This window comes from Saccopteryx bilineata, chromosome 8 (assembly GCF_036850765.1).
Source record: "Saccopteryx bilineata isolate mSacBil1 chromosome 8, mSacBil1_pri_phased_curated, whole genome shotgun sequence".
Taxonomy (NCBI): Eukaryota; Metazoa; Chordata; class Mammalia; order Chiroptera; family Emballonuridae; genus Saccopteryx; species Saccopteryx bilineata.
The window spans coordinates 87,425,601-87,452,209 of record NC_089497.1 but is presented as its reverse complement, the minus strand read 5'-3'; the positions used below and the strand labels follow the sequence as shown (position 1 = coordinate 87,452,209).

The window sequence follows — 26,609 nt, the reverse complement described above, 5'->3', positions numbered from 1 at the left end:
TGACACCTGTCATTTTCTTAAAGCTAAATATCTACTTCTCTTTTCTAAAGTGTTATGATTTCTTTTTGAGGATTTACCTCTCACTTATTTACTTACTTACTTACTTACTGGACATAAACATGTAACTGCAATCAGAAGTCTTTCTCTTAGGCCAATCTTTGGGGCCCCTCCTATGATTTTGAATCTTGAGGAAAGGAACAAAAACACTTGAAATATTTAGATGTTTTTGTTTCAGCAGTGGAATCCAGATCAGATTTTTTTTCCAGCTATAAAACCTATCAGAATTTTCTAACCATCTGGAGATGCTTTGACTAATCCCCTCACTTCCAAACTTGGTTTTCCAGCCCTTCTTCAATTCTGTGTGTTGTACAAAGCATTCCAATCAGTTTTCTTTTGCCTGGGTAGCCAAAGCCAGTTTCTGTTGCTTGCAAACAGAGAACCCTGAAATATATTTTTATACATGAAGCATCTGAAATGCAGAAAAGTTAAGTGATTTTTCTAAGGTTGTTCAACAAACAAGAGAGTGGTAACTTCATGACTTCTAACATGTATTTTTTCTACTCTGCCACAAAGATAAAGCTGATCATACACACATTTTTTAAAATGAAGCTTGATTTTTCTAATCTTGAAAATGGTTTTAAAGTTTAAAACCATTATTAAAGTAACTTTCCTTCTGAAAAAAAATGATGGATAATCTAAGTTTGACAGACATAGTACATTCATAGAACTTTTAGAAAAGTGTCATCTATTTCCTTCCTCAATATTTTCAGATTCTTATAAGGAAAAATTTATATCACACCATGTACATCAAATGCTGGATTATCAATGCCTACTATTGACTGACTCTCCCAAATACTTATTTCCTGGATTTAAATGTCATATAATAGAAAGCAAAAAGATACTGTAAATTAAGTAAATTAAAAACACTATCATATGTCAGGTACATAATTCACAACAACATTGTAGAGTCAGTACCAATATCCTACTTTTAAATGAGGGGACTGGAATTAAAGATGTGAAGTGGCTTGCTCAAGTTCACATAACTGAAAAATGATAAAGCTACAATCTGAAGCCTATATTCTTCCCATGAATGCTGTATGCTCTTAGAAACACTGGAGAGAGATGTCATAATATAGTCTTATCCTTTCCATTTCCAAAAACTTAGATAAAGAAAAGGTTGGTAATATCAAGATACTCTGATGACTAGCACTGCATAAGTCACAAGTAGCAGAAAAACTAAATTTTATATTCACAATTTGGAAAATAAGAACAGATGTTAAACAAAGAATCTGAATACTACAATGATTGAAAAGACAATATTTATGCCCATTTGATGCAACAATTTGAGCTAGAAAACGCTTCCAGTTTGAGAGAGTACAAAGCCTGTTAGAGGAAAAGGACCTTCACTTTCTCTCCTAGATCCTTTTGCCTTTCTCCTGCTACATTTCTTATCAAGAAGTTTAATTTACATCAAATCATAATTTATATTTTAACAGATGTACATCTCAAACTCGATATTCCACCCTTCACATATAAAACAGTGAATGCAAAATGGTTGTTATATGGAATATTTCTTTAAAAATTTTAGCAGTTAAGAAAAAGAGAAACATCTAAGCTTATTTTTTCCATCTGAATCCAAAACTTTAGTTTATGGGCAAAGGTATACTGTTTCTATTGGCAAGAAGAAGTGTGTGATTTCAAAACATCTTTAGCAGTGCTGTAATGTAGGCCATGGTGCTAATGAGGCTTAGTGGTGAATATCATTCTTGTAATAGTATCAATTGTTTCAATATGTAGAAGTCTGTTTAAATGGTGGGATCTTGATAACATTATATGGAGTGAAATAAGTAAATCAGAAAAAACCAAGAACTACATGATTCCATACATTGGTGGGACATAAAAATGAGACTAAGAGACATGGACAAGAGTGTGGTGGTTACCAGGGCTGGGGAGAGGGAGGACATGGGAGGGAAGGAGGGAGAGTGGAAGGGGAGGGAGAGGGGCACAAAGAAAACTAGATAGAGGGTGATGGAGGACAATCTGACTCTGGGCGATGGGTATGCAACATAATTGAATGACAAGATAACCTGGACATTTTTTCTTTGAATATATGTACTCTGATTTATTAATGTCACCCCATTAACATTAATAAAAATTTATTAAAAACAAACAAAAAAGTCTGTTTAAAGCTATATATGCACAATAGGAACAAAATAAAAGACAAACTACACAATGGGAGAACATATTTGACAATATGTCTGATAAGGGGTTAATAACCAAGATTTATAAAGAACTTGTAAAACTCAACACCAGAAAGGTAAACAATCTAATAAAAAAAATGGGCAAAAGAATGAATAGACACTTCTCCAAAGAGGACATACAGATGGCTAATAGGTAAATGAAAAAAATTTTTAACATCACTAATCATCAGAGAAATGCAAATTAAAACCACAATGATATACCACCTCACACCAGTCAGAATGGTGCTCACTAACAAAACAATACAGAATAAGTGCTGGCAAGGATGTGGAGAAAAGGGAACCCACTTGCACTGCTGGTGGGAATGCAGACTGGTGCAGCCACTGTGGAGAACTGTATGGAGATTCCTCAAAAAATTAAAAATGTAACTGCCTTTTGACCCAGCCATTCCACTTTTAGGAATATATCTAAGAACATCAAATCACTGATTCAAAAGAAGAAATGCACCCCCAAGTCCATGGCAGCATTGTTTACAATAGCCAAGATCTGGAACCAGCCCAAGTGTCCATCAGTGGACAAGTAGATTAAAATGCAGTGGAATACTATGGGGCCATGAAAAGAAGGAAATCTTACCTTTTTGACCACATGGATGGACCTGGAAACTATTATGTTAAGTGAAATAAGCCAGGCAGAGAAAGAAAAATATCATATGACCTCACTCATTTGAGGAATGCAATGAACAATGTAAACTGAGGAACAGAATAGTAGCAGAGGAGGGATCAAAGGGACCAGAGGGAAAGTGGACAGAGGGAAAAGGGAAGAGATGATGGGATCAGAAAAGGGAAAGAAATTGGTGAAATTATGTATACATAACACAGTGTTATAGAGAGCAGAAAAGCAAATCCTGGAGGGAAGGGGGAAGGGCGTTGGGGGGAGTGGCAAGGGGGACCTTGAGGGGATCATGGGGGTGGGGGGATGTATTCGGTGGGACACTTGAATCTATATAAACACAATAAATTTAAATCAATAAAAAAATTTCAAAAGAAAACAAAAAAAGCTATTTATAGAACCTTTACTTATATCTAACCATCCTAAAGATGAATTCTATAATATTAACAGAATTAAACTTACAACTATCTCTGAAAATAGATATAAAGGCACACCCTGATCAAGATGCCTCAATAATGTGATTTTCAGGGGAAAAGTGACAGCAGTTCTCAAAAAACGGAGGGATGGATTGCCCAGACTTGGCATTTGCTGGGGAAAAGTCAAACTTGCTAGATTACATTCACTTCAACTGGGGCTCTGTCTCCATGAGGAAGCTAAAATCAAGTGACCAAGAATTATATCAAAAAAGTGCTTAATGTCCTGTGGTAGAATTTAATCATAATTGAATATACTTATTTTTCCTATTTGATTAATTGCTATATTCCTCATAAAGTAGAAGTTTTTTAATATCTTGAGAAATTAGGTCATGGATATTATGTGAACATGTTATAATTCTATTATATGCTATTTTCACATGACATCAATGAAAAAAACTCAAGTCAGATTCCACACTAACAAACTCAAATTCCTTTTATATTGCATCATTTGTTTTCAGTCCCTACCCAACAAAATTGTCCCCCTCAACAACCAGCCTGGCTACCTAAATAAGACTTGTGGTATCCTATCAGACAGTAATGGCAAGTGGATGATGAGGTGAAAGTTGGTTGATTCTGCCTCTTAAGGGTAGGATGTGATTTTGTGTATACAGAAATCAGAGGTTTCATGTTATTTTTAATTATATTTTTTAAGGAAACACCACCCACTGCATATAGTGCTTTATGGCTACAAAATTGTTAACTGTTATACTCTCGGCATGGGCATATAAGTAAGACATGGAAGCTTGGCTGCTCAATTGCACCTGCATCTTTGCATCTGCAACTAACAACTAGTACAAAAGGGTGACTATTCCCAAAAGACAGAGGTGTGAGGTGAAATTGGCCCATGAGTGGTATGCAATATCTAAGAGCTCCCTCTATGCTATTAAATAAAAAGCAGAGATTAGATACAGGAAAACAAAATCGTCCCACCTCCTCAGGTATAACCTCGGTGTGTATACCTGATCTGATCATAAATTATCAATTAAGATTAGATTCCATTGTATCCAAAGGATATGATAGCCTGGATTCTCAGTCAAAACTATTTTAAGTCCAAATCTTTCCCTAGTCCTAGAGCAAGTGTTTTCAGCCAACATGTAATATTTCATGTCCTTATCAATGACATACCAAAGTATCACAGAGTCTAATTCTAGTTTTCCATGTTTAAAAACATGGTCACCTTTTGCTGGAAGGTAGGAAAAAGGAGAAAGCCATGTCACCCTTTAGAGGCTCCACATAAGCCTGTTTTCCTTCTTCATCAAAACCCTCTGAAAAGAAGGGCTCTTGTTCCATCTTTATCATGAAGGTGGAACTGCGGTTCTTGAAGGCCTCTTACTGCCTTCTTTCACGTGGCTCTCGCCTCCCATCAGTCAAGAGGAAAGACTGCCCCCACAGGCCATCATTAACCTGCCAATTCTGCCTCTGAACAAGAAGGACAAGAGCTCACTAATTTGAAGATCAAAAAGCCACTTGTCCATTATATAATTGGAATGAAAGGCAAAATGTTGCTGTTCTGAAGAGCACAGTAATTACTAGCTGTTAATTGCTCTCTCGTGGTGGCTCACTTTTAATTAAAAAGAACAGCTCGTTGCAGGCCGATAAGCAATGGTGGAGACCACTGGTTTAATCAACAAAGCAGAAAAATTTGTTTCTGCCACAGCCAACAACAGCTTGAGAAATCTTCAGATGTCCAATTGAGATTAAAAACTGTCTATTTAGTGCAGTCAGATTTTATTTTAACCAAGGAAATAACCATTTGAAGTCTTACAATGTGAGTGTCCCCACCACATCCCCGCTGGTGCCGTGGGGACTAATCACGGGCTGGGGTTGTGATCACTCAAGTAAAGAAATTTAGCGACTTTCCTCTTGACTTCATCATTCTTGGGTAATTGGCCTGTCTGAGGTGAGTACTCTTTTTCTTTCGTTCTTTCTTTTATTTTTTTAAAGCACTTTAAAGTATGGAAGGCCCACAGACTGTGCATTTAATTACTGTTCATATTTCATGCAGTCACACTGAATTTCATTTAAAAGGAAAATGATTTACCTATCTTTAAAAAACCTTATATGCTCTACTTTCTTTTTCTCTCTCTCTCTTCCAAGGGTAATATATTTACATGCCCAAAAAAATGTATTTAAGACATCAAAGTTAATTCTATAAGATGCTTCTCTGTCTTTCCCTCTTTCATCTAGCAACTGTAACGACAGCTGTCCTTCTGTAGCTGGGGAAAGGATACTCAGTAGAAGGATAATAACGCATTTAGTTTAGAAGGCTCCCTAGAGTGAGTGGGGCTACTTGGTCCGAGTTTGGCTGGTATACTTCCAACTGTGGATAGTGTGCGCATACACCCAATGCCGCCTTTCTTCTCTCTCTTCTTCTACGTTTTGGCAGTTGGAAAGCCATTTGTTTTTAAAATATGAATGTACTTCTATTTAACTGTCCCTCATGAATCTTGAGCTATATTTAAGTCCAGTCGTTCATTGAGGAGAAAATTAACAGCTCTCTTCACTAATCATGAGAAACACATATCTTTTTGTTGTCTGGAACATATTAAAATGTGTCTCCATCACAATGGCAGTGACACAAACTGTTGGTTAAATTATCTACTCAATGCATTGGGTGTTGGTGCTAGTCATTCTGCACAAAATGGTTTGTTACTTTGGTTCAAATAGTGCTTCTGAAAAGACTTCCCTTGTCAGCCACTAAAGCACACTTCTCTTCCTGCTAAACTAATGATAGTCCTCAGGATATAGTCTACAAACACATGTATGTAAGTAGGTAATAAATTCAGGATAATGAAAAAATTAATTTATTGTTAGCTTAATTTGATAGACCTTATCTTTTCTTTGAAAATATGGTTGACATCAGATTGATGATGACTGATACCCAATATTGCCTCTTAAGGGAATAGCCCTCTCTTCATTTCTACCCAAGAATAGATGGCCTACCATTGTGGAAAGAGTAGAGTCCAATCTTAGTTTAAATCCCAACTCTACAGTTTCTTAATGAGTAAACATGGAAAAGTTTTGGGGCTTCTTAAATTTCAGTTCAGTCCATGGAAAAAATAACTCCTTTTGGTGAATATTGCAAAAAATAAATGAAATAATATTTTGAACATACTATGTTCTCAGTAAATAATAGTTATTCCTAAAGAATGTTGGAGGCTGGTTGGCTCAGTGGTAGAGCATTGGCCCTGCGGGTAAAAGTCCTGGGTTCAATTCTCGGTCAGGGCACACAGGAGAAGCGACCATCTGTTTCTCCATCTCTCCCCCTTCTCTCTTCTCCTCCCACAGCTATAGCTTAAAGGTTCAAGCAAAGTTGGCTCCAGGCACTGAGGATGGCTTGCTCCATGGCTGTGAAGCCTCAGGTGCTAAAAAAATCCGCTCTCTGTTGCCAAGCAACAGAGCAGGGGAATCAGACAGAGTATCACCTAGTAGGGGGTTTGCGGATGGATCCCAGTCCAGGTGCATGAGGGAGTCTTTCTCTGCCTCCCTGGCTCTCACTTAATAAATAATAATAATAATAATAAGCATACTAATTCAAGAAGGGTCCCTCCTCATTCATCCTCTGTATACTTTCAAATAAGACAGGAAGACCTGGAGAAGACAATCCCAGAATTGTTTTACTGAGTATTGAGTATTCCCCATTTTCTCCCTCCCCTATATTTCATCACAGTGTATGTCATTAATTAATTACAGTAATATCTGATATGGGGGGTGGGGTAGGACACAATGAGACAATGAATGACCCAAAGAGGAATTTCATAGTAGCTTCACTTTGATAGAAAGGTGGGAGGGCAAAAAAGAAGAAGAGGAATCATTTTCTGAAGTTTAAGTTTCTAAAAATTTTCTCAGGACTCTAATGGGCAAATGAAGACAGCACACACACACTTTGCCTGACTTCCCTTACCCAACCTGTCAATCCTATGATTGATGGTCTTATTGAAGACAAACCTAAGGAAAATTATTCATATGAGCAGAACCATTTTCTGATTTAAGAAATCCATGTAACCAGAAAAATAATAAAATTAAAATAATTTTTCCTAAAATAGGTACTTTCTAAAGTACATCTTCTAAGTTGTCTCTTTGTTATAATATTCATTTCTAGCCATTCCTCTACTGGGAATTATTATATGACTTCTTTTATTTTTCACTGATAATCAGGATGCTTTTTAAACTACTAAAACCGAATGAAAAATTTAATGCCTTACATGAAGGATATAGTCTTATTTGTAACTATAGTTACAAATGACCCCATAGTCATCCTGCCTGTATACAATCATGAAAATATCAAGTTAGGAAGTTGAAAGAGACTCAAACAATCTTATGCAAATATAGGCCTTTTAAAACTCTAATAAATACTAATGATCACTAAATTCTACACTCACATAAATTCCCCCAAAGAACTGCTATTCATGTGCCTCAGTGCTTCATCTTCCCTCAAAAACTAAGTAGCAAAGGGCTACCTATGTAAGAATAGAACGTGATATTAAAATTGAGTGGCCCATGCCTGACCAGGAAGTGGATAGATTGTCGGCCTGAGATGTAGAGGATCCAGATTCATAACCTCGAGGTTGCCAGCTTGAGCGTGGGCTCATCTGATTTGGGCATGAGCTCACCAGCTCGAGCGCGGGGTCGCTGGCTTGAGCTTGGGATCATAGACATGACCCCATGGTTACTGACTTGAGCCCAAAGGTCACTGGCTTGAAGCCCAACATCACTGACTTGAGCCCAAGGTCGCTGGCTTGAGCAAAGGGTCACTGGCTCAGCCATAGCCTCCTGGCCAAGGCACATATGAGAAAGCAATCAATGAACAACTAAGGAGCCACAACGAAGAATTAATGCTTCTCATCTCTCTCCCTTCCTGTCTATCTGTCCCACTCTGTGTGTGTATCTCTCTCTCTGTCACTAAAAAATAAAAGAAAAAAAACTGAATGCCCTTTTGTCAGGAGCAGGCTCTCCCACCAGATCTGGACATGACCCTGGTTGGATCCTGTCACCTCCTGAATATGAATGAATCCAGGAAGCCCTGAAGACCCATTCAGCTTGAAATGTCTATTTCTCTGACTATGTTTTTAAAAAATTTTAAGAGGTTAAATATACATGATAAAATTTATCATTTTAACTATTTTAAACTGTACAATTTACTTGCATAAGTTTTAAGTGTATAATGCACAAGTGTACATTTTTAAATGTACAATTAAGTAGGTTCACATTGTTGTGCAACCATCACTACCATCCTCCTCCAGACCTTTTTAATCATCCCAAACTGAAACTCTGCACCCACTAAACAACAACCTCCTTCTCCCCCTCACTCCTGGTAAACACTATTCTACTTTCTATCTCTACACATTTTCCTAAATCTGCATATCTCATGCAAGTGGAGTCCTATATTATTTGTCCTTTGGTGTCTGGCTCATTTCACTTAGCAAGATGTTTTCAAGGTTTATCCATGCTGTAGCATATATTAGAATTTTCTTTTTTTTAAGGCTGAATAATATTCCATTGTATGGAAAAAAAACATATTTTGTTTATCTATTCATCTGTGGATGGGCATTTCGGTGATTTTCATCTTTTAGTTATTATTAATAATGCTGCTGTGAACATTCAGGTACACGATTCCATTTAAGTCCCTGCTTTCTCTGATGATTACTGAGATTCAGGAAGAATCCAAGTCAATTCAAAAGGCCTGTCAGCACTGGGTTCATTGGCCCTGTTAGAAAGTCAAAAGGAAAGACACAATCTTTTTGAATGGCTTTGTACCAGAAGATGCTCAACAAATGTCTTCTAATAACAAAAAGCAGATTCAGCCTCCTTGGATCCATTACATGTTAAACCTAAATCCTCTTACAGGGTGTGAGCAATCTGTGGCACATGGTGCTGCTTAAGGGCAAAAGCCAAACAATATGTTTAAGCACGGGTTTTTCTGAACACTCGTCTTCCTGTGTCTATTCAAAGTACAGACCAGTAGGTTAGGATGACTGCACCCAATTCTGATCACAGTGAACTCATGCATTTACTTACTTTGTGAGTGGAATATGGACGGGGAGATTTCTTTTTTTCCTACTTCCTGTTTCTAATTTTCAGGCAGCACCTGTCACCAGCAGTCTTGACTTTCATTCACAGTTTTCTTTTGAGTCACTTTGCTTTTTTCTCATACTTGTTCTAAGGTTTATCAGAGGAAACACTTGCCCTCCCAAGGATGGCCTCCACGCTGTGACAGATTAATCCAAGTTGAGTGAACTTCCTTCAGACAGAGGACACTAATTATTATGAAGGCACTTAGAACACAATGCGAGCTGACATCTGACAGACCATTCCCTGCCAGCTCTGCATTGTCTTAATGTCAGACCTTGTCAGTTCCCAGCCTTAATTACATCCTGTTTACAAACATTAGGCCTGACTTCAGATGAAGCCTTAACAAAGGTTGACAAAGGTCAGGGTCACATTGCAAGGATGTTATCTGTCTGTACACTCCTCCCGATAAACCAGAGGTAGATGGCTGATTCAGGAGATAACTTTCTGAGCAGAAAAATGCACTGTGGTCACTAGAATATCTAATCTCTGCAGACACATTTTCATCCAATCTGCTAAACACTATGGTAGGGAGAGGAGGCCAAATTTAGAGAGCCCAACTTGGTGCTTGCTTGTCATCTGAAATATTTAAAGGGCAGATATGGCAAAGGCATTGGGAAAGCCGTCAGCAAGAAGGCATAATCACCCTTGCCACTGAATCAAGAAAAGCCAATTCAAGCATTAGAAATAAACCTCAGTTAACATGGAGAACTGTTGCAAAGATGACATGCAAATTTTAACTAGTATACAAAAATCTGATTGTTTTCTATCATTTTTGAACTGTTTTTATGTTAAGGTCAATTAGAAGATCTTTCTTAAGCAAACAACTCTTTGGATTCATTTTAGGTACTAGATTTATAGATATATCAGACTTTCATTCAAATAAATTGGACTTGGGTATTTGAATTTCAATAAGTTATAACAGTAATTAATACTATAACACATCAGTTTTTATAGATTATGGCCTTAGTGATCATCTGTCAATCTCGATATTTTATAAATAGGAAGATAGTAACCTGACGCTATTGAATTATTTAACATAACTGCCATGCTAGAACCAAAATCTCCCACACCTACTCTGGAGTTCTTTGGAATTAAACACTTCTTTTGAGTATTCTTATGGAGTCTGGCATCTAGTCACTAGACATCTGTTTAAATAACTTATTCATTTTGCCCCTTCAGCCCTCTTTCCTAAAAACCTGAAGAGCTGCCTAACCAATGGTGGTGCAGTGGATAAAGTGTTGACCTGAAGCATGGAGGTTGACAGTTCGAAACCTAAGGTTACTGACCTGAGCCTGGGATCACCCACTTGATCCCAGGGTCACTTGCTTGATCCTGCAGCTTGAGACCAAGGTCGCTGACTTGAGCTGAGGTTGCCTGTTTAATCCCTTATCAAGGCACTTATGAGAAGCAATCAATGGATGCATAACTAAAGTGGAGCAACAAGTTGATGCTTCTCTCTCTTTCTCTCTCTCTCTCTTTCTCTCCCTCTCTCTCACCCCTTCCCTTCCTCCCCCTCCTAAAAAAGATAAAGAATTTACATTCTTTTTGTCTTACAGATACCTGTCTGGCAACACATAGTTGCTTTAAATGTAATTCTCTGGACACACTTCTCTAAGTCTTGCAATTCCTATGGTACAACAAAAGGACCCAGCAGACAATTTATATAAGTGCTTAGAACCCATTTGTTTCTTCCATATTATCAGAACTTTTACTATGCTAGGTCCAGATCATTTTCTTAATGTGACTCCAAATAGTTGCAGTCTGTTCAACAAGCTTACTCCCTAAATTCACTTTCTTATAGAAGTGAGAAGGTGTATTTCTAACAATTTGGTCATAATTGGTTTGTTAGGTCCATGCTATCTTGTACAAATGGTCTCCTTTGATCTGTAGTTTTCTTACTACATTACCATGCCAGACCCATGCCCAATGCCATAGAAATCCACTTTCAGGCCTACTGATTGGTCACTCTCCCAAGAAGCTCATTTGGCCCTGGAATTTCAATTTCTTGACACTAGTGGGTAACTCAGAATTTTTTAGGCCTAATCCTAATTCTTCACCTCTCTTTCTTCCTCATATCTATGGGAGGCATCGACAGCACAATGTCAACTCAAACACAGTAAGTCTGAAGAACAGATCATTTCCAGGGTCTCCCTCCTGATTCTCTGGTCTTAGAAAGAAGAAACACCATTCTCCTTGCTCCCTAATTTTAATTGTTCCCATAGTGAGGAACCATGTCATTATTAACTCTGCCGCCCAGAGTCCCTAGAATATAGAAGGCACTTATTAATATATGGTGCATGGATAAAAGAACAAAAATGAAAGAATCAATGAATAAGTGGACAAACTTGGTAAAATCACTGGGTCTTTCCAATTCTTTCCGCACAGCATCTTATCTTCATTTTGACACTTCCTCCTTCATGGCCACCTCCACTTTCAAGACTTCCATCATCAGGAGTCTGAATTACTACAAACCAGAGTTCATTCATCTGCCTTAGTTTCTCCATTTAATCCCTCCGAACTATGGCTAGGCACAGATAATAACACTATGCAAACACTGGTGCTTCGATCCTACCTAGAATATCCCATCAAATATCCTAATTTGTTATATAAAAATGTCAAGTAGCTCTAGGCCCGGGTCTAGCTCCTTCCAAGTGTGACTTATTTTGTTCCCCCAGGATAACAATGAAGTGCTGTTAACTATACTTTGACTATGATCCTCTGAACAGGTATGCACTCTATAACATTCTGTGGTCTAGGCCAGATTTCCTAGCTTATAGGAGATTATGTCATTTGGGACTGAACCCAAGTCCTGGCTTAAATAAAGATGTATTACCCGTTTGCTGCTCACGCATCAACCACATGCACAGAGTGAAGGCAGATGAATCTTCCCCTCAAGTGGAACATGGAGCTCTCTGACGACAAACTTGACTTACGGCAATAAAATTGAGGTTACACTGAAATTGAACTAAAATCCCTAGGTGTTATAGTGCTTTAACTTGCTTCACTCACTGTGATGAGCTACATAGTTCAGAAGAAGGTGGTTATCGAAGGTTAAAAAAAAGTTGTGTTCTAAGTTATTTCCGTTGTAGAGCTGTAAATTTTGTGTTTGTTATGTCTACCAGCTAGTGGCTGAAATGTCCAGTATGAATTTCAAACAATTAGCAGAGGGAATAAATGTGAGGTGGGGGCAGAGGAGGGGAAGGACAGCCAAGGGAAAAGTGAATGAAAGAGTGAATTCTTTCCTGTAAAACCTTGAGGAACCATGATAAAGCTGGCCTTTTTGTGTGCATTACATACACATTTTAGTGCTAAATACAGTTTAAAGATGGACAATAATCATCTGTTATCTGGGTTTCACTGATACATTAATGGTTCTATTTGTAAGTCTTAAGACAAAATCAATAACTGAGAGCATTAAAAACATCAAGCACACCTGCAACTTCTTCCCACCAGTGGAAATTAGCTGCTTGCTCTTTTTTCAGGGGGTTGTTTTTACTTTCATTGCATTTGTAACGTCAATCATACGCACAACTCACTCTCCCATCAGAATTGGGTTACAGCCAGTGGCTAACACCTCCGGAAATACAGGCCTAATATTTCACAATAGTACTGTGAGGGTCTGCAACCACATTGCTTTACTAACCCAAACAAAAAAATCTAATTTTAGAAGAAACAGAGTTGAGAGGGTCATAAGAAAACCAGGTCAGTAATCTAGTACATACCTTTATATTTCAGGATCTGCAAAAGTTCAGTGCTTACGTGAACTACCAAATTTCTAATACACTCACAAAACAATCTGCTTTCATTCAGCTGAAAGGGATCTTACTACAGGATTTCAGAAAATTCAACTTTTTCAAACAGGGAAAGAGACACTAACACAACCAAAATTTCTACAGCTCTTAAGAAGAGAGTCAGAGAAAAGATATAATTTTACACAATAACTCAGTCTGCTGAGCTGATTTTGCCTTATTCAGTGGTGGGATGGTTGGGGGCTGGGGGCTTCAAGAGTGACTGAGAGGTTCAGCATGCAAGGGGCCAGGAGCATGTGAAAGCAAAGGCTTTGAAGGTGCAAAATTAAAGAGGAATCCTCAGCACTCACTAAATAGGAAATCAGAATGGTTGGAGAAGCAATTGTGCAACACTTGACCATTTTTTTTCCTTTTGTTCCAATATCTGGATCCAAAACAAGATAATTTTTAATTTAAAACAATGCTAGATTTGAGTGTAAAACTTGATTGTGCTTAGGATAGGCCCACGTGCTGTCCTCAGTCTCTCCTCAGCACCTTACACAACTCCCAGCACACAACAGATGCCCAGTGGATGTGCATGGAATGGGTGAATAAATGAGAGGGTGCAGCAGGGGCTCCAACATTATCTTGGTGTCTGCAATGTATCATACATTAAAGTAGCCTTTTGACATATCTAAGAGCCAGTATTATTTTCAATCAACTTTTCCATAATATACAATTCAACTCAAAAAATAAATAGAAGTAAGGAATATAATTTTCTGCCTTGCTGGTGAGCCATCAAAAGACTTGACTTGGGGTGGTGAACGCACAATACAGTGTACAAAAGATATCTTGTGGAATTGTGCACTTGAAACCTCTATAATTCTGTTAACCAGTGTCACCCCTATACATTCAATTAAAAAAAAGTTTTTTAATCCCGATTAACACTGTGATGGATAATTCTGCCTTAAAAAGAGGAAAACGACTGCCCGCAGCAGCTGCACACATGTCCCACAACTAGAAGAGCAGTTGCCTTCCAAGAATGACGAGAGGGAACACCAGGTAAAACTTCCACCCAAAAGATCCAACCTTACCTCTCCTTCCATCAGAGCAGCAGCTATGATGCTCCTTTGGGTTGGAGGTGGAAAAAGAAAAGAGGATTTGCCAGGGACTTGCTCTAGGCCAGATCCTGAGGAACAATATTATTTTATGCTCTCCTGACAATGCTAGCCACTCACTCCATTATGTCTGCCCAAGTTTCTAAGCAGCTGGGAACTGGCCAACTCCCATAGGGCTTGCAGCCTAGGCAAACAGCAGTCATCACTGACTGATACAAAGTAAATATTCAGTTCAGCCATGTAAAGTCAATATTATTATCACCATTTTACAGAACAGAAAATTAAGGCTAATGTATTTAGCAGGTGATGGAGCTGGGTTATGAACCTCAGTCTGACTCTGAAACATGAGATGTTTTCCACCACCTCACTCTGCTGTATAAGCATATACTCCAGACGAGAATGTGGTCATGTAAGAGCACGCTCTTACGTGTCCAACGAGGCAGCACTTTCAGATCAAATCCTTTGTATGTATTGGCCTAGTAATGTAAGCCTAATGGCTCAAAATTTGAAAATACTGAAATATCACAAAGTAAAAGTATCATAGCATAGTATTTCCAGCATAGTATTGCAAAGGGAAACTTCTTTGTAGGAATATCTTGCAAGCTTTATTTGTACTTGTGAAAATAAATATATTATATTAACACTACATAGTACTTTTCCACTAGAAGAGTTCAAAGCATTTTTCAAATGCCAATTTTGGTATTTGCTTGAGGGGGAAAAAAAGCTAAAATATTATAGACATACTTTAGGAGGCATCTCATATAATTTAACTTCCTTCTTCCCCAAAGAATGTAGGCATCTCAAGATAAAACACACATCAACACCAAAACTTTTTAAATAGAAGTCCAAAATTCATGGAAAAGTACCACCAAAATAAAAACAAAAAACAACTTAATATGGCTAAAACTTAATAGTACCATTTAAGCACTGAATTTAGTATTCAGCTTCTTGAAAAATAAAGTTAAAGTGCCTCGTATATGATTCTTTCTATCCAATAAAAGGACTTTCTGTGAACTGTTGTTTAAGAAACGCTGAATAAAATATTGGATATCTCCTACTGCTATTTTACCCAAAACAAAACAAAACAAAATACCTACAGATATTCTTTTTGTGAAAGTATTAAATGGACCCACAACCAAAGCTAAAAAAGCATCGTTATTTTAAAAAAATTAATTTGTTCCAAACGCAACTTTATTTTCTTTCTAGATGGGTCATATCTGATTTTTACACCAATGAATAGTATACTTGATTACTTCTATCTCTTTTTTAAGATCATATGGTTGTCTGTACATTTTTAGCAATAAAAGTCTACCTTTTCTTTTTAAGGTAACATCTATGGACCATGTCCTCTGTAACCTCAGCCCTGTGCTAAGCATGCATTCTCTTGACTCAGAGATTCGGGACTGTTAAAGGTCTTACTTACCCTCTATGTCAGAACCACAAGCAGCCAGTTTAGGGGTCTGATAGTGTTTCTCTGATTCCAGAACCAAGCTCTTAATCATCACACTATGAATTGTCTTCTGTAATAAGGGTGCACAACATTTTCATCTGTATTTCCAAAGTCAGATAGATAAAACTATCTTCCTGGGAAATTAATAGTTTCTGTGGTCTATTCTTCATGGGCAGGCTCACAGAGGAAATCTGGATACTAGTTGCTTTTGATCAGGTAAAGGATTTGAAATCATAACCCAATTTTTTTAAACCTAAGCAACAACAGACAATAAATAATGCAATATGTGGATAAATGAAAAGAATCTATATGGATGGTAGAAAGTTATATGTGTCATGGAATAGGCGATAGGAACTCTCTCTTCAGGTTACCAATCAACTCAAAGTTGGTTGAAAGTAACCAATTGTCATCATGGATAATGTTCTAGATAAAATCTAATGGTCAAAGCAAACACCTAAAATACCTTGGACCACACTACAAAACCCAGAAGCAATTATCACTCATCATTGCCCTGGCAGGAAGCTCCAGGGAGACCAAAGACTGAATGAGTAAAGGGACCAGTATCACCTCTTAAATCTTGACCGACTACTTCCAGATGAGCTATTTGGCGTACTGAGTAAATGGAGCTCAGAAATCCTGCCCAGATGTTGGATTTCAGCTAGAAATTATCAATAGTTGGGTTCATGGTTCTTTACTTTCATTTATAAGAAAATGGATTTTTCCAAGCATAGTACTTTGCTACTATTTTTAAGCAGATTATATCTTTGATTTTTGTGAATACTTACCCAAAATGGCCCAAGCATGTAGATATTTTAAGCTATGAGAACAAAATAGATATAGCTTGGCCCAGGGCAATTAGTTATCCAGGGGAGAGAGTGTTGTTCTTGTAGGCTTATGCGAATAGATTCTTTCTCTGTCTTCAAATCAGCCTAAAACACACTCTGAACCCCAAAGCTTTTTGATAATGTTAGACAAAAAATTCTAAAAGTTACTTACTACAATTTTCAAAACATTACAGTAGAAGAACACCTAAATCACAGTTGATAGCAGCTGTTTCTCATAAGGACACCCCCCAAAATAATGAAAAGCAAGGATCTCCATCCAAAGATTCAGTCACACTCTGTGCTAAGTGCTCAGGATTCAACAATTAAAAGAACACAGAAGAAGCCCTTGCCTCAGTGAGTTCACACTCCAACAGAGAAGCCAACCAAATCATGCATAGCTATTTAATTAAAATTATGATAGAAAAATAGTTGAGAAGTATAATCTTGGTGCCCTCTAATTTAATTTAAAGGAGCTTAGGTTCCTGAGGGAAGAAACAACAAGATGTGAGTTATACAAAAGCAACCCCAAGAGAATGCTTCTTAAGATAAAGTTTAAAAGGCTTTTCTCCAATTCTGACAATTGGACTCATTGTTGAGTTTGGTTACCAAGTTAAAATGGCAACCTGGTCCCCATAAATTCAAAGCCCTAGATATACTATAGATATATATGTACTCTCTTGGGGTTTTTTTCCTTGCCAACTTCACATTTTATTGGCACCCTAATAGGAACTCCAGGAATGGCTGCATTTTAAACTTGACAGTCAGAAAAACAAAGTCAACTTCTCTTGGTGTTGAATCAAGACACATCTTAAGAAAGAGCAGAAAAATGTTTGTTTAGTTTTACAAACAACTTCTATGATCTAGCCTGAACCTTAAAGTCCTAGAATCACATTCTGTTGGACTTTATCCCTTAGAATGTATCTCATCTAGACCTTCAGTTTACAGATGAGGAAACTGGTAACAGGCTACTGACTTGTGAGGATCTCCATCATTTAACGCTGGAGAAATTAAGTGTGGTGCACATCAAAGTCACACATGAACTTTGACTTGGAACCACTGGCAGAGTGGAAACCATCTAAACATACCAGATTATGTACAAATGTATAGCTATGTATAGTTACAATCAAATTAGCTGGTATATTTCTACCCTGCAATGACAAGAATACAAAATAGTTCTACACAAAAAAGTGTGGTTGTTATAACAAGTAACACTACTCAGTGCCTGTGTCTTGGCAGACTCCACTTTTAGGACTAATACATCATAGGGAAAAATGATGGGGGGTGGATGGGGCAGCATGGCTTCTTACCCTGAAACCATCTCTTGAATTAGACAAGAAAGACTCCAAGGCTATCTGGACTCTAAAAAGCAAAAGCTTATTAAGACAACATTGCCCATTTTTTTCTATGGCTCACTTAAGCTGAAGTTTATGATTTTGACTGCTCAGCCTCCATTCTCTGTCCTCTGGTAAGAGCAACTGTTTTCCTTTAGATAACTTCTTCTCTCACTCACACACCTGTTGTTCAGGAGGAGTTAGCTCCATCCTATCTCATACCAGACCCCCAAAAAGAGCACATGACAAAGGCCTGGCCAATAAGAATATTTCATCCCTTGGTTGCAGTGATTGGTTTAAGGCTGGGCATGTGACCCAAGCCAGGTCAATGTCTGCATTTTACAGGAAGCACTGATAGAAGAGCTTTTCTTGTCATTAGCTGGGAGCTTCCTGAATTCACAATAAGAAGAGAGATAAGCTGAGAAAGAAGCCAACATAGAGGATAGCAGAAGAGAGAGATGGAAAGAGTTTGAGCTATTATGACATTATTGATCCCTGGATTCAGCACCTGCCCCTGACCTCTCAGCTATCTGCTTCAGTAAAATCTTTGGCCTATTCTTTTTTTTTTTTTTTCAAAGTAAATTGGAATTGGGTTTTCTGTTATTTTGACAATGCAAGTATCTTGACCAATATACTCATCTCCCCGTACCAGCTCCATTCCCAACCTCTTTCTTCCTTGGTCTTCCAGTGAAATAGACACTTGGGGTCTGAGTACTGTTCCTGGGCCCACCACTTCTTTCAGCCACAAACTTTCTATGCCTCAGTTTCTTCATTAAAAATGGGAGAGGAGGTTACATCTTTCCTATCTAACAATGTTAGGATGAATCTTACTGTAAAGGGTTTTTCTTCCATTTGTTAAATATGAATATAGGTCACTATCTAAAAGGTCAATTGCCTAGTCATTTTTATAAAAAGTTAAAATCTTAATTAAAAAAATACTGGCTATAAAGAAAAGTAGAAGGAATGTGTGGTTTAGTGGCTTAAATGCCCAGTAAAATAAGCTTTAAATCTTAGCTCTACCACCCACCTAGCTGTGTGACTCTGAACAAGTCATTTACTATCCCTGATCCTAGTTTACTAAAATAATATATTCAGCTGTGATAAAAATTGCTTATAACAGCGGTTCTCAACCTGTGGGTCGCGACCCTGGCGGGGGTCAAACGACCAAAACACAGGGGTGGCCTAAAGCCATTGGAAAATATTTCCCGCCGGGGTCGTGACCCACAGGTTGAGAACTGCTGGCTTATAACAATTAAAGCATATATACATGATCTTTCAATGAAACTCCATAGTTAGAGAAATAATGATGATAATTATTATTACTAGCAAGAATCACAAAGACTGTGGAGTTAGGAATAACAGGTGTATGGGGCTGGAAGGATGAGATGGGGGACCAGAGAAGACCATAACAGGAGAGAGTGTGTGATTCTCTGAGAGGCTAGGTCCAGAGTGGCTAGATCCAGAGTCCTGGAGTCAAATGGTCAAAAACAGCAGTTCCACTTCTTCGTTCATAACTGATATTTTGTCTGCTTCTCTAATGGTTTTTGAAACACTGTGTTTGACCTCCTCAAGCTCAAGGTGTGCTTCTTGATTATTTTTGTATGCTTGCCCCTTAGGAAGTACTCAGTAAATACTCACTGTGATTTGAATATAATAATTGCTTGTCCTAAAGGAAGGGCTGCCTCCACATTTTGGTATTCATTTCCAAGGGTGAAAACCAGACAAAGGCTCTGGCCTGTTGGCTCAGTGGTAGAGCATGGGCCTGGTGTGTGGATGTCCGGGTTCAATTCCCAGTCAGAGCACAGAGGAGAAGCACCCATCTGCTTCTCCACCCTCCCCCTCTTGCTTCTCCCTCTCTCTCTCTTACTCTCTCTCTCTGCCCCTCCTGCAGCCATGGCTCGATTGGAATGAGTTGGCCCCATTGCTGAGGATGGCTTCATGGCCTCTGCCTCAGACTCTAAGAAGAATTTGGTTGCTGAGCAATAGAGCAACACCCCAGGACTCATGTAGGAGGCAGTCTCTGCCTCCCCTCCTCTCACTGAATAAAAAAAGAAAGAAAGAAAGAAAAAAGAAAACCAGACAAAGCCCACGAGCATCTACTTTTTCACTGAAAGAGACTTGTAAGTTCTTTCTTGTGTGGTTAAGTTGGTCTCCCAAATGTTCCCATGCATCTCGGGCTCTACTGTCTTCAGGGGCATGGTGGCTATTCCGCCGAGATGAGTAGTTCAGCCCCGTGTAACACTGGCATCACCTGGGAGCTTGTTAGCAAGGCAAATTCTCAGGTCCTTTTCCACACCTACTGAATTCGAGTCTCTGGGTGAGACCCAGGAATCTGTATTTTAGCAAAAGCTCCAGGGATTCAGATGCACACTGAAGTTTGAACAACACTGCTCCAGGTAAGACCTTAATATCTTTGCTTTTAAAAAGGCATGTAAATAAAAACTATAGCATTTCCATGTTGAGGGGTGAGGAGGTTACATTTACAACTTAACCCAATCATGTAACTTTATTTTTAGTGACAAACTTATTCAAAACTATTTGCTAAATAAATACAATACAAAGATGAGTAAGAGCTCCATTTCTGACCATAAGCAACTCTAGTTTCTTTTCTTGTGGGACCACAGGGGCAGCTTCAGGTGGTGTCACTGCCTCTCACGTGTCAGTCAGGACCCTAGTGGCCCTCTGGAGGGTATGTGGCATTCTTCATAAAAACTGTACCTCTTTATTGGGCCCATTATTAATATTATGACAGACTGGGTACCCACCTGCCATGGTTTACAGCAGGGGTCCTCAAACTACGGCCTGCGGGCCACATGTGGCCCTCTGAGGCCATTTATCCAGCCCCCACCGCACTTCTGGAAGGGGCACCTGTTTCATTGGTGGTCAGTGAGAGGAGCATAGTTCCCATTGAAATAGTGGTCAGTTTGTTGATTTAAATTTACTTGTTCTATATTTTAAATATTGTATTTGTTCCCGTTTTGTTTTTTTACTTTAAAATAAGATATGTGCAATGTGCATAGGGATTTGTTCATAGTTTTTTTTTTATACTCCGGCCCTCCAACGGTCTGAGGGACAGAGAACTGGCCCCCTATGTAAAAAGTTTGGGGACCCCTGGTTTACAGGGACCAAACCTACTGCTCCAAAGTATAGTAGCCAATGTATGATAAGTGACCCAAGGAAAATAAATCCTCTAGGATCTCCAGGCATCTTAGTCCTGGGCATTCAGAGATCACATGTGATCATACTGATGTGAAAGTGAGAACCAAAAAAAGTATAGTAATACTATAAAGTATAACTGTGGCTGGTATAAACCATTATGGCAGAAGAAATTTTAAAAGAAAGCTTAGGTAATACAATCAGTCTTCTGATGTGTGTGAAACTACCTAGACCTGACAGGTTTTATTAGTAGTGCTCTGAAATAGTGTTTTTAGTAATTGACATACACAAAGTACCCCATTCCTTAACACACTTGCAAAGAACAACTATTTAGTGCCAGATCCAACATTTGAAGATTTAAAAGTAGAGAGCCCTGATTAGCTGTGCTTGCAAGACCTACCCAACCCAACAGACATCAGGAGATAAGGATGACATCACATAATGGGTAAGTTGTTAATGGGCAACACCAACAAGGACCACACAAACACCCGGCTCCTGCCTGGGTCCTGGGTCCTGGGTCTAAGGTCCTGAGACCTATGTCCTCTAAAAAAATGGCTTTGTCCTTTCCCTAGATTTTACAACCTGGTTTTGTGGGATAAGGAGAAAGATAATCCTCTCATGAAGGATCAGAGCATGGCAATGGCATTCCAGAGAAAATCCACCAACAACACTCACCATTGCAGGTCATCCACACACTCCCTCCTCAACACCCAACCCCAACCTCCAAGGGAGACCATCTCTATCTGGAGAAAAGGGAGAACCTGGGCTTAATTTGTCTTGTTGTAGAACAGATTCTAATTCTGCACTACAAATATCTGTAACAGAAGATCAGATACTTGCAGCTACTACACTGAACTAAGTACTTAGCCAACAATTTTGGTGCATAAAGGGTCCCTGCATACCCACTCTCAAGCTTCTTTGGTCTGTTACTTATACACTGTATGTAAATAATCTGGCCACAACCCCCAGGAAGGTTGCCAGATTAGCATATAAAACTTTAGGGCCCTGGCCAGTTGGCTCAGCGGTAGAGCATCGGCCTGGTGTGCGGGGGACCCGGGTTTGATTCCTGGCCAGGGCACATAGGAGAAGCGCCCATTTGCTTCTCCACCCCCCCCCTCCTTCCTCTCTGTCTCTCTCTTCCCCTCCCGCAGCCAAGGCTCCATTGGAACAAAGATGGCCCGGGCGCTGGGGATGGCTCCTTGGCCTCTTCCCCAGGCGCTAGAGTGGCTCTGGTCGGGGCAGAGCGACGCCCTGGAGGGGCAGAGCATCGCCCCCTGGTGGGCAGAGCGTCGCCCCTGGTGGGCGTGCCGGGTGGATCCCGGTTGGGTGCATGCAGGAGTCTGACTGTCTCTCCCTGTTTCCAGCTTCAGAAAAATACAAAAAAAAAAAAAAAATACAAAAAAAAACAAACAACTTTAGGACCGCCAAATTTGAATCTCAGATAAACAACATATAAATATTACATATACTTATACATATATTTCCATATCTATAAATATTTATAGATATATTTATAAATAAATAAATATTTATATATAGATATATTTATATTTATGTGTTGTTTATATGAGTTTATTAACATATACTTATAGATATATTTATATATTATTTGTCTGAGATTCAAAGTTGACGGCAATTCTGTGTTTTATATGGCAAACCTATCCCTACAGCTATCAATAAGGAATTTCGGAATTTCTGTCTTGGGGCTAAATATTAGCCCAGGTGAAAAAGAATATGAGAATATGGATTCTGAAATATGTATAGGATCCTTCCTACAGATGGTACTCTGTTTACTAAAGGACTTCTCTGTGAGGTAGGTCCAAAATCCTTAATCCCCACTTTACGAGTGTTGACTCTAATTTAAAGAATTGTGCAAGGTCACAAAGCAAAGTAGAAGAGCTGGGATTCAAATCAAGAACCTCTGGCGGAGCTTTCTTTGTTTGTAGGAGTTCTGTCAATCACTATACTAAACAAACATAAGAGAAGGAAGAATTTAAGAGATTGGCTAGAAAGTTTTGCTTTAGCAAGCAAAAAATACCTGGCCAAAACATGGACCCTTTTCTCTGTTTTCACGCCTAAGTAAGCAATCATTTGTCTGTGCTCTTTACAGGCTGAGAGTGGCCATTAAGAAATGAAAGTGAGTTTAGATTTCACCAGCATGTTTGGATTTGAAGACATTATGCATTTCAAGAAACCAAGGTCAGCTCAACCCTTTTAGCACTGGGACCCAGATATAACCATGATTTAAGCAACTACCCCTGTGAATTTAAAGGTAAGTGATGGAATAATTGTTCACTGCCTCCTATGCTTGAATTTGCCAAAGACAATCTTAATTTCTAAATTTATTAAGGAGAGCCCTGTTTCACTCTGCAAAATATTAGCAAGTTCTGAAATAAGGTGGAATTTATCCCTGTGAATACATTTAAAGAATAAAAATTTGGGTACCAGTGGTAAAAGTTAACCTTTCCAACATTAACTGCCTCTTATATGTGCCTTCTTTGCTAATTCCAAGCAAAGCTATAGTCAAAAGAACTTTGTTAAAAAAATTATAGAAAACTGAACCTCGCCTGGCCTCTGGTGGCACAGCGGATAAAGCGTCGACCTGGAATGCTGAGGTCACTGGTTCGAAACCCTGGCTTCCTGGATCAAAGCACATATGGAAGTTGATGCTTTCTGCTCCTCCCTCTCTCTCTCTCCCTCTTTTTCTCTCTCCTCTCTAAGATGAATAAATAAAATCATAAAAAGAAAACTGAACCTCATACTTCTTATTTAAAAACAACAACGACAAACATATTGGGAAATTAATCAACCACAGCTAAGACATTCTATATTTAAACCTTTCTCTAGAAAATCAAATGCTTAGCTATATTTACCACGTTAAAAGAAATTAGTTGAGTTTCAAATATCACGGAACCAAATTAATATTTCTTTTTTTATTTATTTACTTTTTTTCTGAAGCTGGAAACGGGGAGAGACAGACTCCCGCATGCGCCCGACGGCGATCCACCCGGCACGCCCACCAGGGGCGATGCTCTGCCCCTCTGGGGCGTCACTCTGCGGCGACCAGAGCCACTCTAGCGCCTGGGGCAGAGGCCAAGGAGCCATCCCCAGAGCCCGGGTCATCTTTGCTCCAATGGAGCCTTGGCTGCGGGAGGGGAAGAGAGAGCCAGAGAGGAAGGAGGGGGTGGGGGGTGGAGAGGCAAATGGGTGCTTCTCCTATGTGCCCTGGCCGGGAATCGAACCCGGGTCCCCCGCACGCCAGGCCGACGCTCTACCACTGAGCCAACCGGCCAGGGCCCCAAATTAATATTTCTTGCATGACTATTCATTTTTAGAAGCTATGCAAGAAGTAACAATTGCCTGTGACAATTGTCTGTGAAGAATATTGTTGTCAGAAATTCCAAACTGCCCCAGAGCTGTGGCAGGAAGTCCAGAGTTTATTAGTGGGTAATGACATGACATTGGAAATATAAAAATATATAGTATTATAGTATTGAACTATTAGAGTAGGGAATCAATTCAAGGAGACAAGCAAAATTTATACACTTTATTGATTTTAAATTTTACATGCTCTGCGATATGAGTAAATCTTTTGTAGTAATTCTACAGCTTTGAAACATTGTAAATAACAGAGACTGTGGGGAGTTCTGAAACAGCCACTTTTTCATACCGAAAGTATATAGCCTTTAATGCATATTAGAAAAAATTGGGGTAATGAAATATGTTAAAGCTAACTTAAGTCAGAACTAACATGGAGGTGTTTGTTTTGTTTTGTTTTGTTTTTGGTCTCTAAAGAGTGAGCATGTTATCAGGTAGTCAAGTAATTCCAGGTAGCAGTGTGCTTAAGAAAAAGCATAATTAAATTGATCCTGTTGTATTACATAAATCCAACATATCCCGTGTAAACTCAGAAACAGGTGGCTCTTTGTAAAAAGTAGCTGGCTCTCAGCCAACAGAAGTAAAGTTTTCTCACACAAAAACATGCATTGGAGGAAAACACTGAAACAATAGTTGACTCAGTATTCCATAACCAAGAAGCAGAGTGAATTTGAAGTCACCCCTGTGCCTTCAACATGCCTGAATTCCAAAGCATCAGCACTGTGATGTGGGTGAACCAGTATCCAGACAGGCAGTTAAGTAAGCCAGTCAAATTCCCAGAGCCTGCAACCTTTATTAAAAATAATTGCAGACTGGGTAATATGTAATTTTCAATCATATATGTAATATAGGAAATAACAGGCATCAGGGGGTAGGAGGAGTTTTATATTTTTACTGCAGTGAGCCTGACTGACACTTAAGAAAACGTTTTGACACATTCAATTGTGAGCAACAAATCTATCCACAGATTCATAAGCCACATGTTTACTTAAAGAAGCCTAGTCCAATAAATGGAGATCAAAATCGCAAGTGCTTAAGTCCATAAAATTCCCTGAAGTGAACTAGCACCAACAGAATACTACATTCTAATATCCTTAAGATGAGTGAAGATTTTCAAGTAAATACATAACCTGCCTATATAATTTTTTGGTACCTGTATGCTATTATTTTTTTTAATTTTGAGAAGCTTTAGATCTACCTTTCCAATATTAAAACTTATATGAATTATAAAGGTGAGTGTAGTAATCAGGTAACTAAAGTCATATTACTTTTTGCAGCATTGAATTATTTTTACTCAGAGCACATCCGGTATACTTGTTTAGAAGCTTTATTAGCTACAAAGTTTGATTATTTTTCCCACTGTGGCACTCCTCACATACATACAAAGCCATATAATATAATGATTCTACACAGACCTAAAGGAAATGATGGTGATCCTAAAACACATCAGACCCAGATGAAAGAAAATAGTCTCCATATTGATTTAAAAAGGGACAGAGACTTCCAGTCAAGATGGTGGTGCAAGTAAATGAGGTACTCGCCTTTTCCCACAACCACATCAAAAGCACAACTAAACTACAGAACAACCATCATTCAGAACTGCCTGAAATCTACCTGAATTGAAGTCTTACAACTAGGGATTTAAAGAAGAAACCACATAGAGACTGGTAGAAGAGGTGAAGAAACAGAACAGGCTGGTCCCACACCCATTGGATAAAAATTGGGAGGAATATCTCAGCTGCTGAGGTCTCAGATGAAGAGCAGGGGGTCCTAGCTCCACACCAGGTATCCCAGCCCAAGGTTCCGGTGCCAGGAAGAGAAATCTCCAAAAGTTCAGGCTATGAAGACCAGTTGGGAGTGTGGCTGAGAGAAATAGAGGCTGCTGAAGCTCCAGCCAGTTCCTTTTAAAGGGCCAGTTCATAAACTTACTCTGACAAACTCCCTCTGAGCTCCAGTGCTGGGGCAGCAGCTCAAAAAGCACCAGGGACATAGAGGGAGGAACTGGATTGTCTGCCATAAGTACAAGCACTGGAGGGGCAGCTTTCTCGTAGACAAAATTGTTGGCAGACGCCATTGTTCACTTTCTGAGACTACCTCCTCTTCTCATAGGCACCATATTTGAGTCTCCATCAACTTGGTTCACATTGTTCACCCTGCCCTGGTAACTCCCTGTGATCTTATCCCACCCAGCTTGCAGGTCCAGTCAAG

The 26,609-nt window shown here is 38.9% G+C and overlaps 1 protein-coding gene across 7 annotated transcripts in view; it reads right to left on the bottom strand.

Annotated features, from left to right (window-relative positions):
* MECOM (MDS1 and EVI1 complex locus) overlaps positions 1-26,609 on the bottom strand; it is a 701,730-nt gene that overhangs the window by 469,227 nt on the left and 205,894 nt on the right. The window lies entirely within an intron of this gene.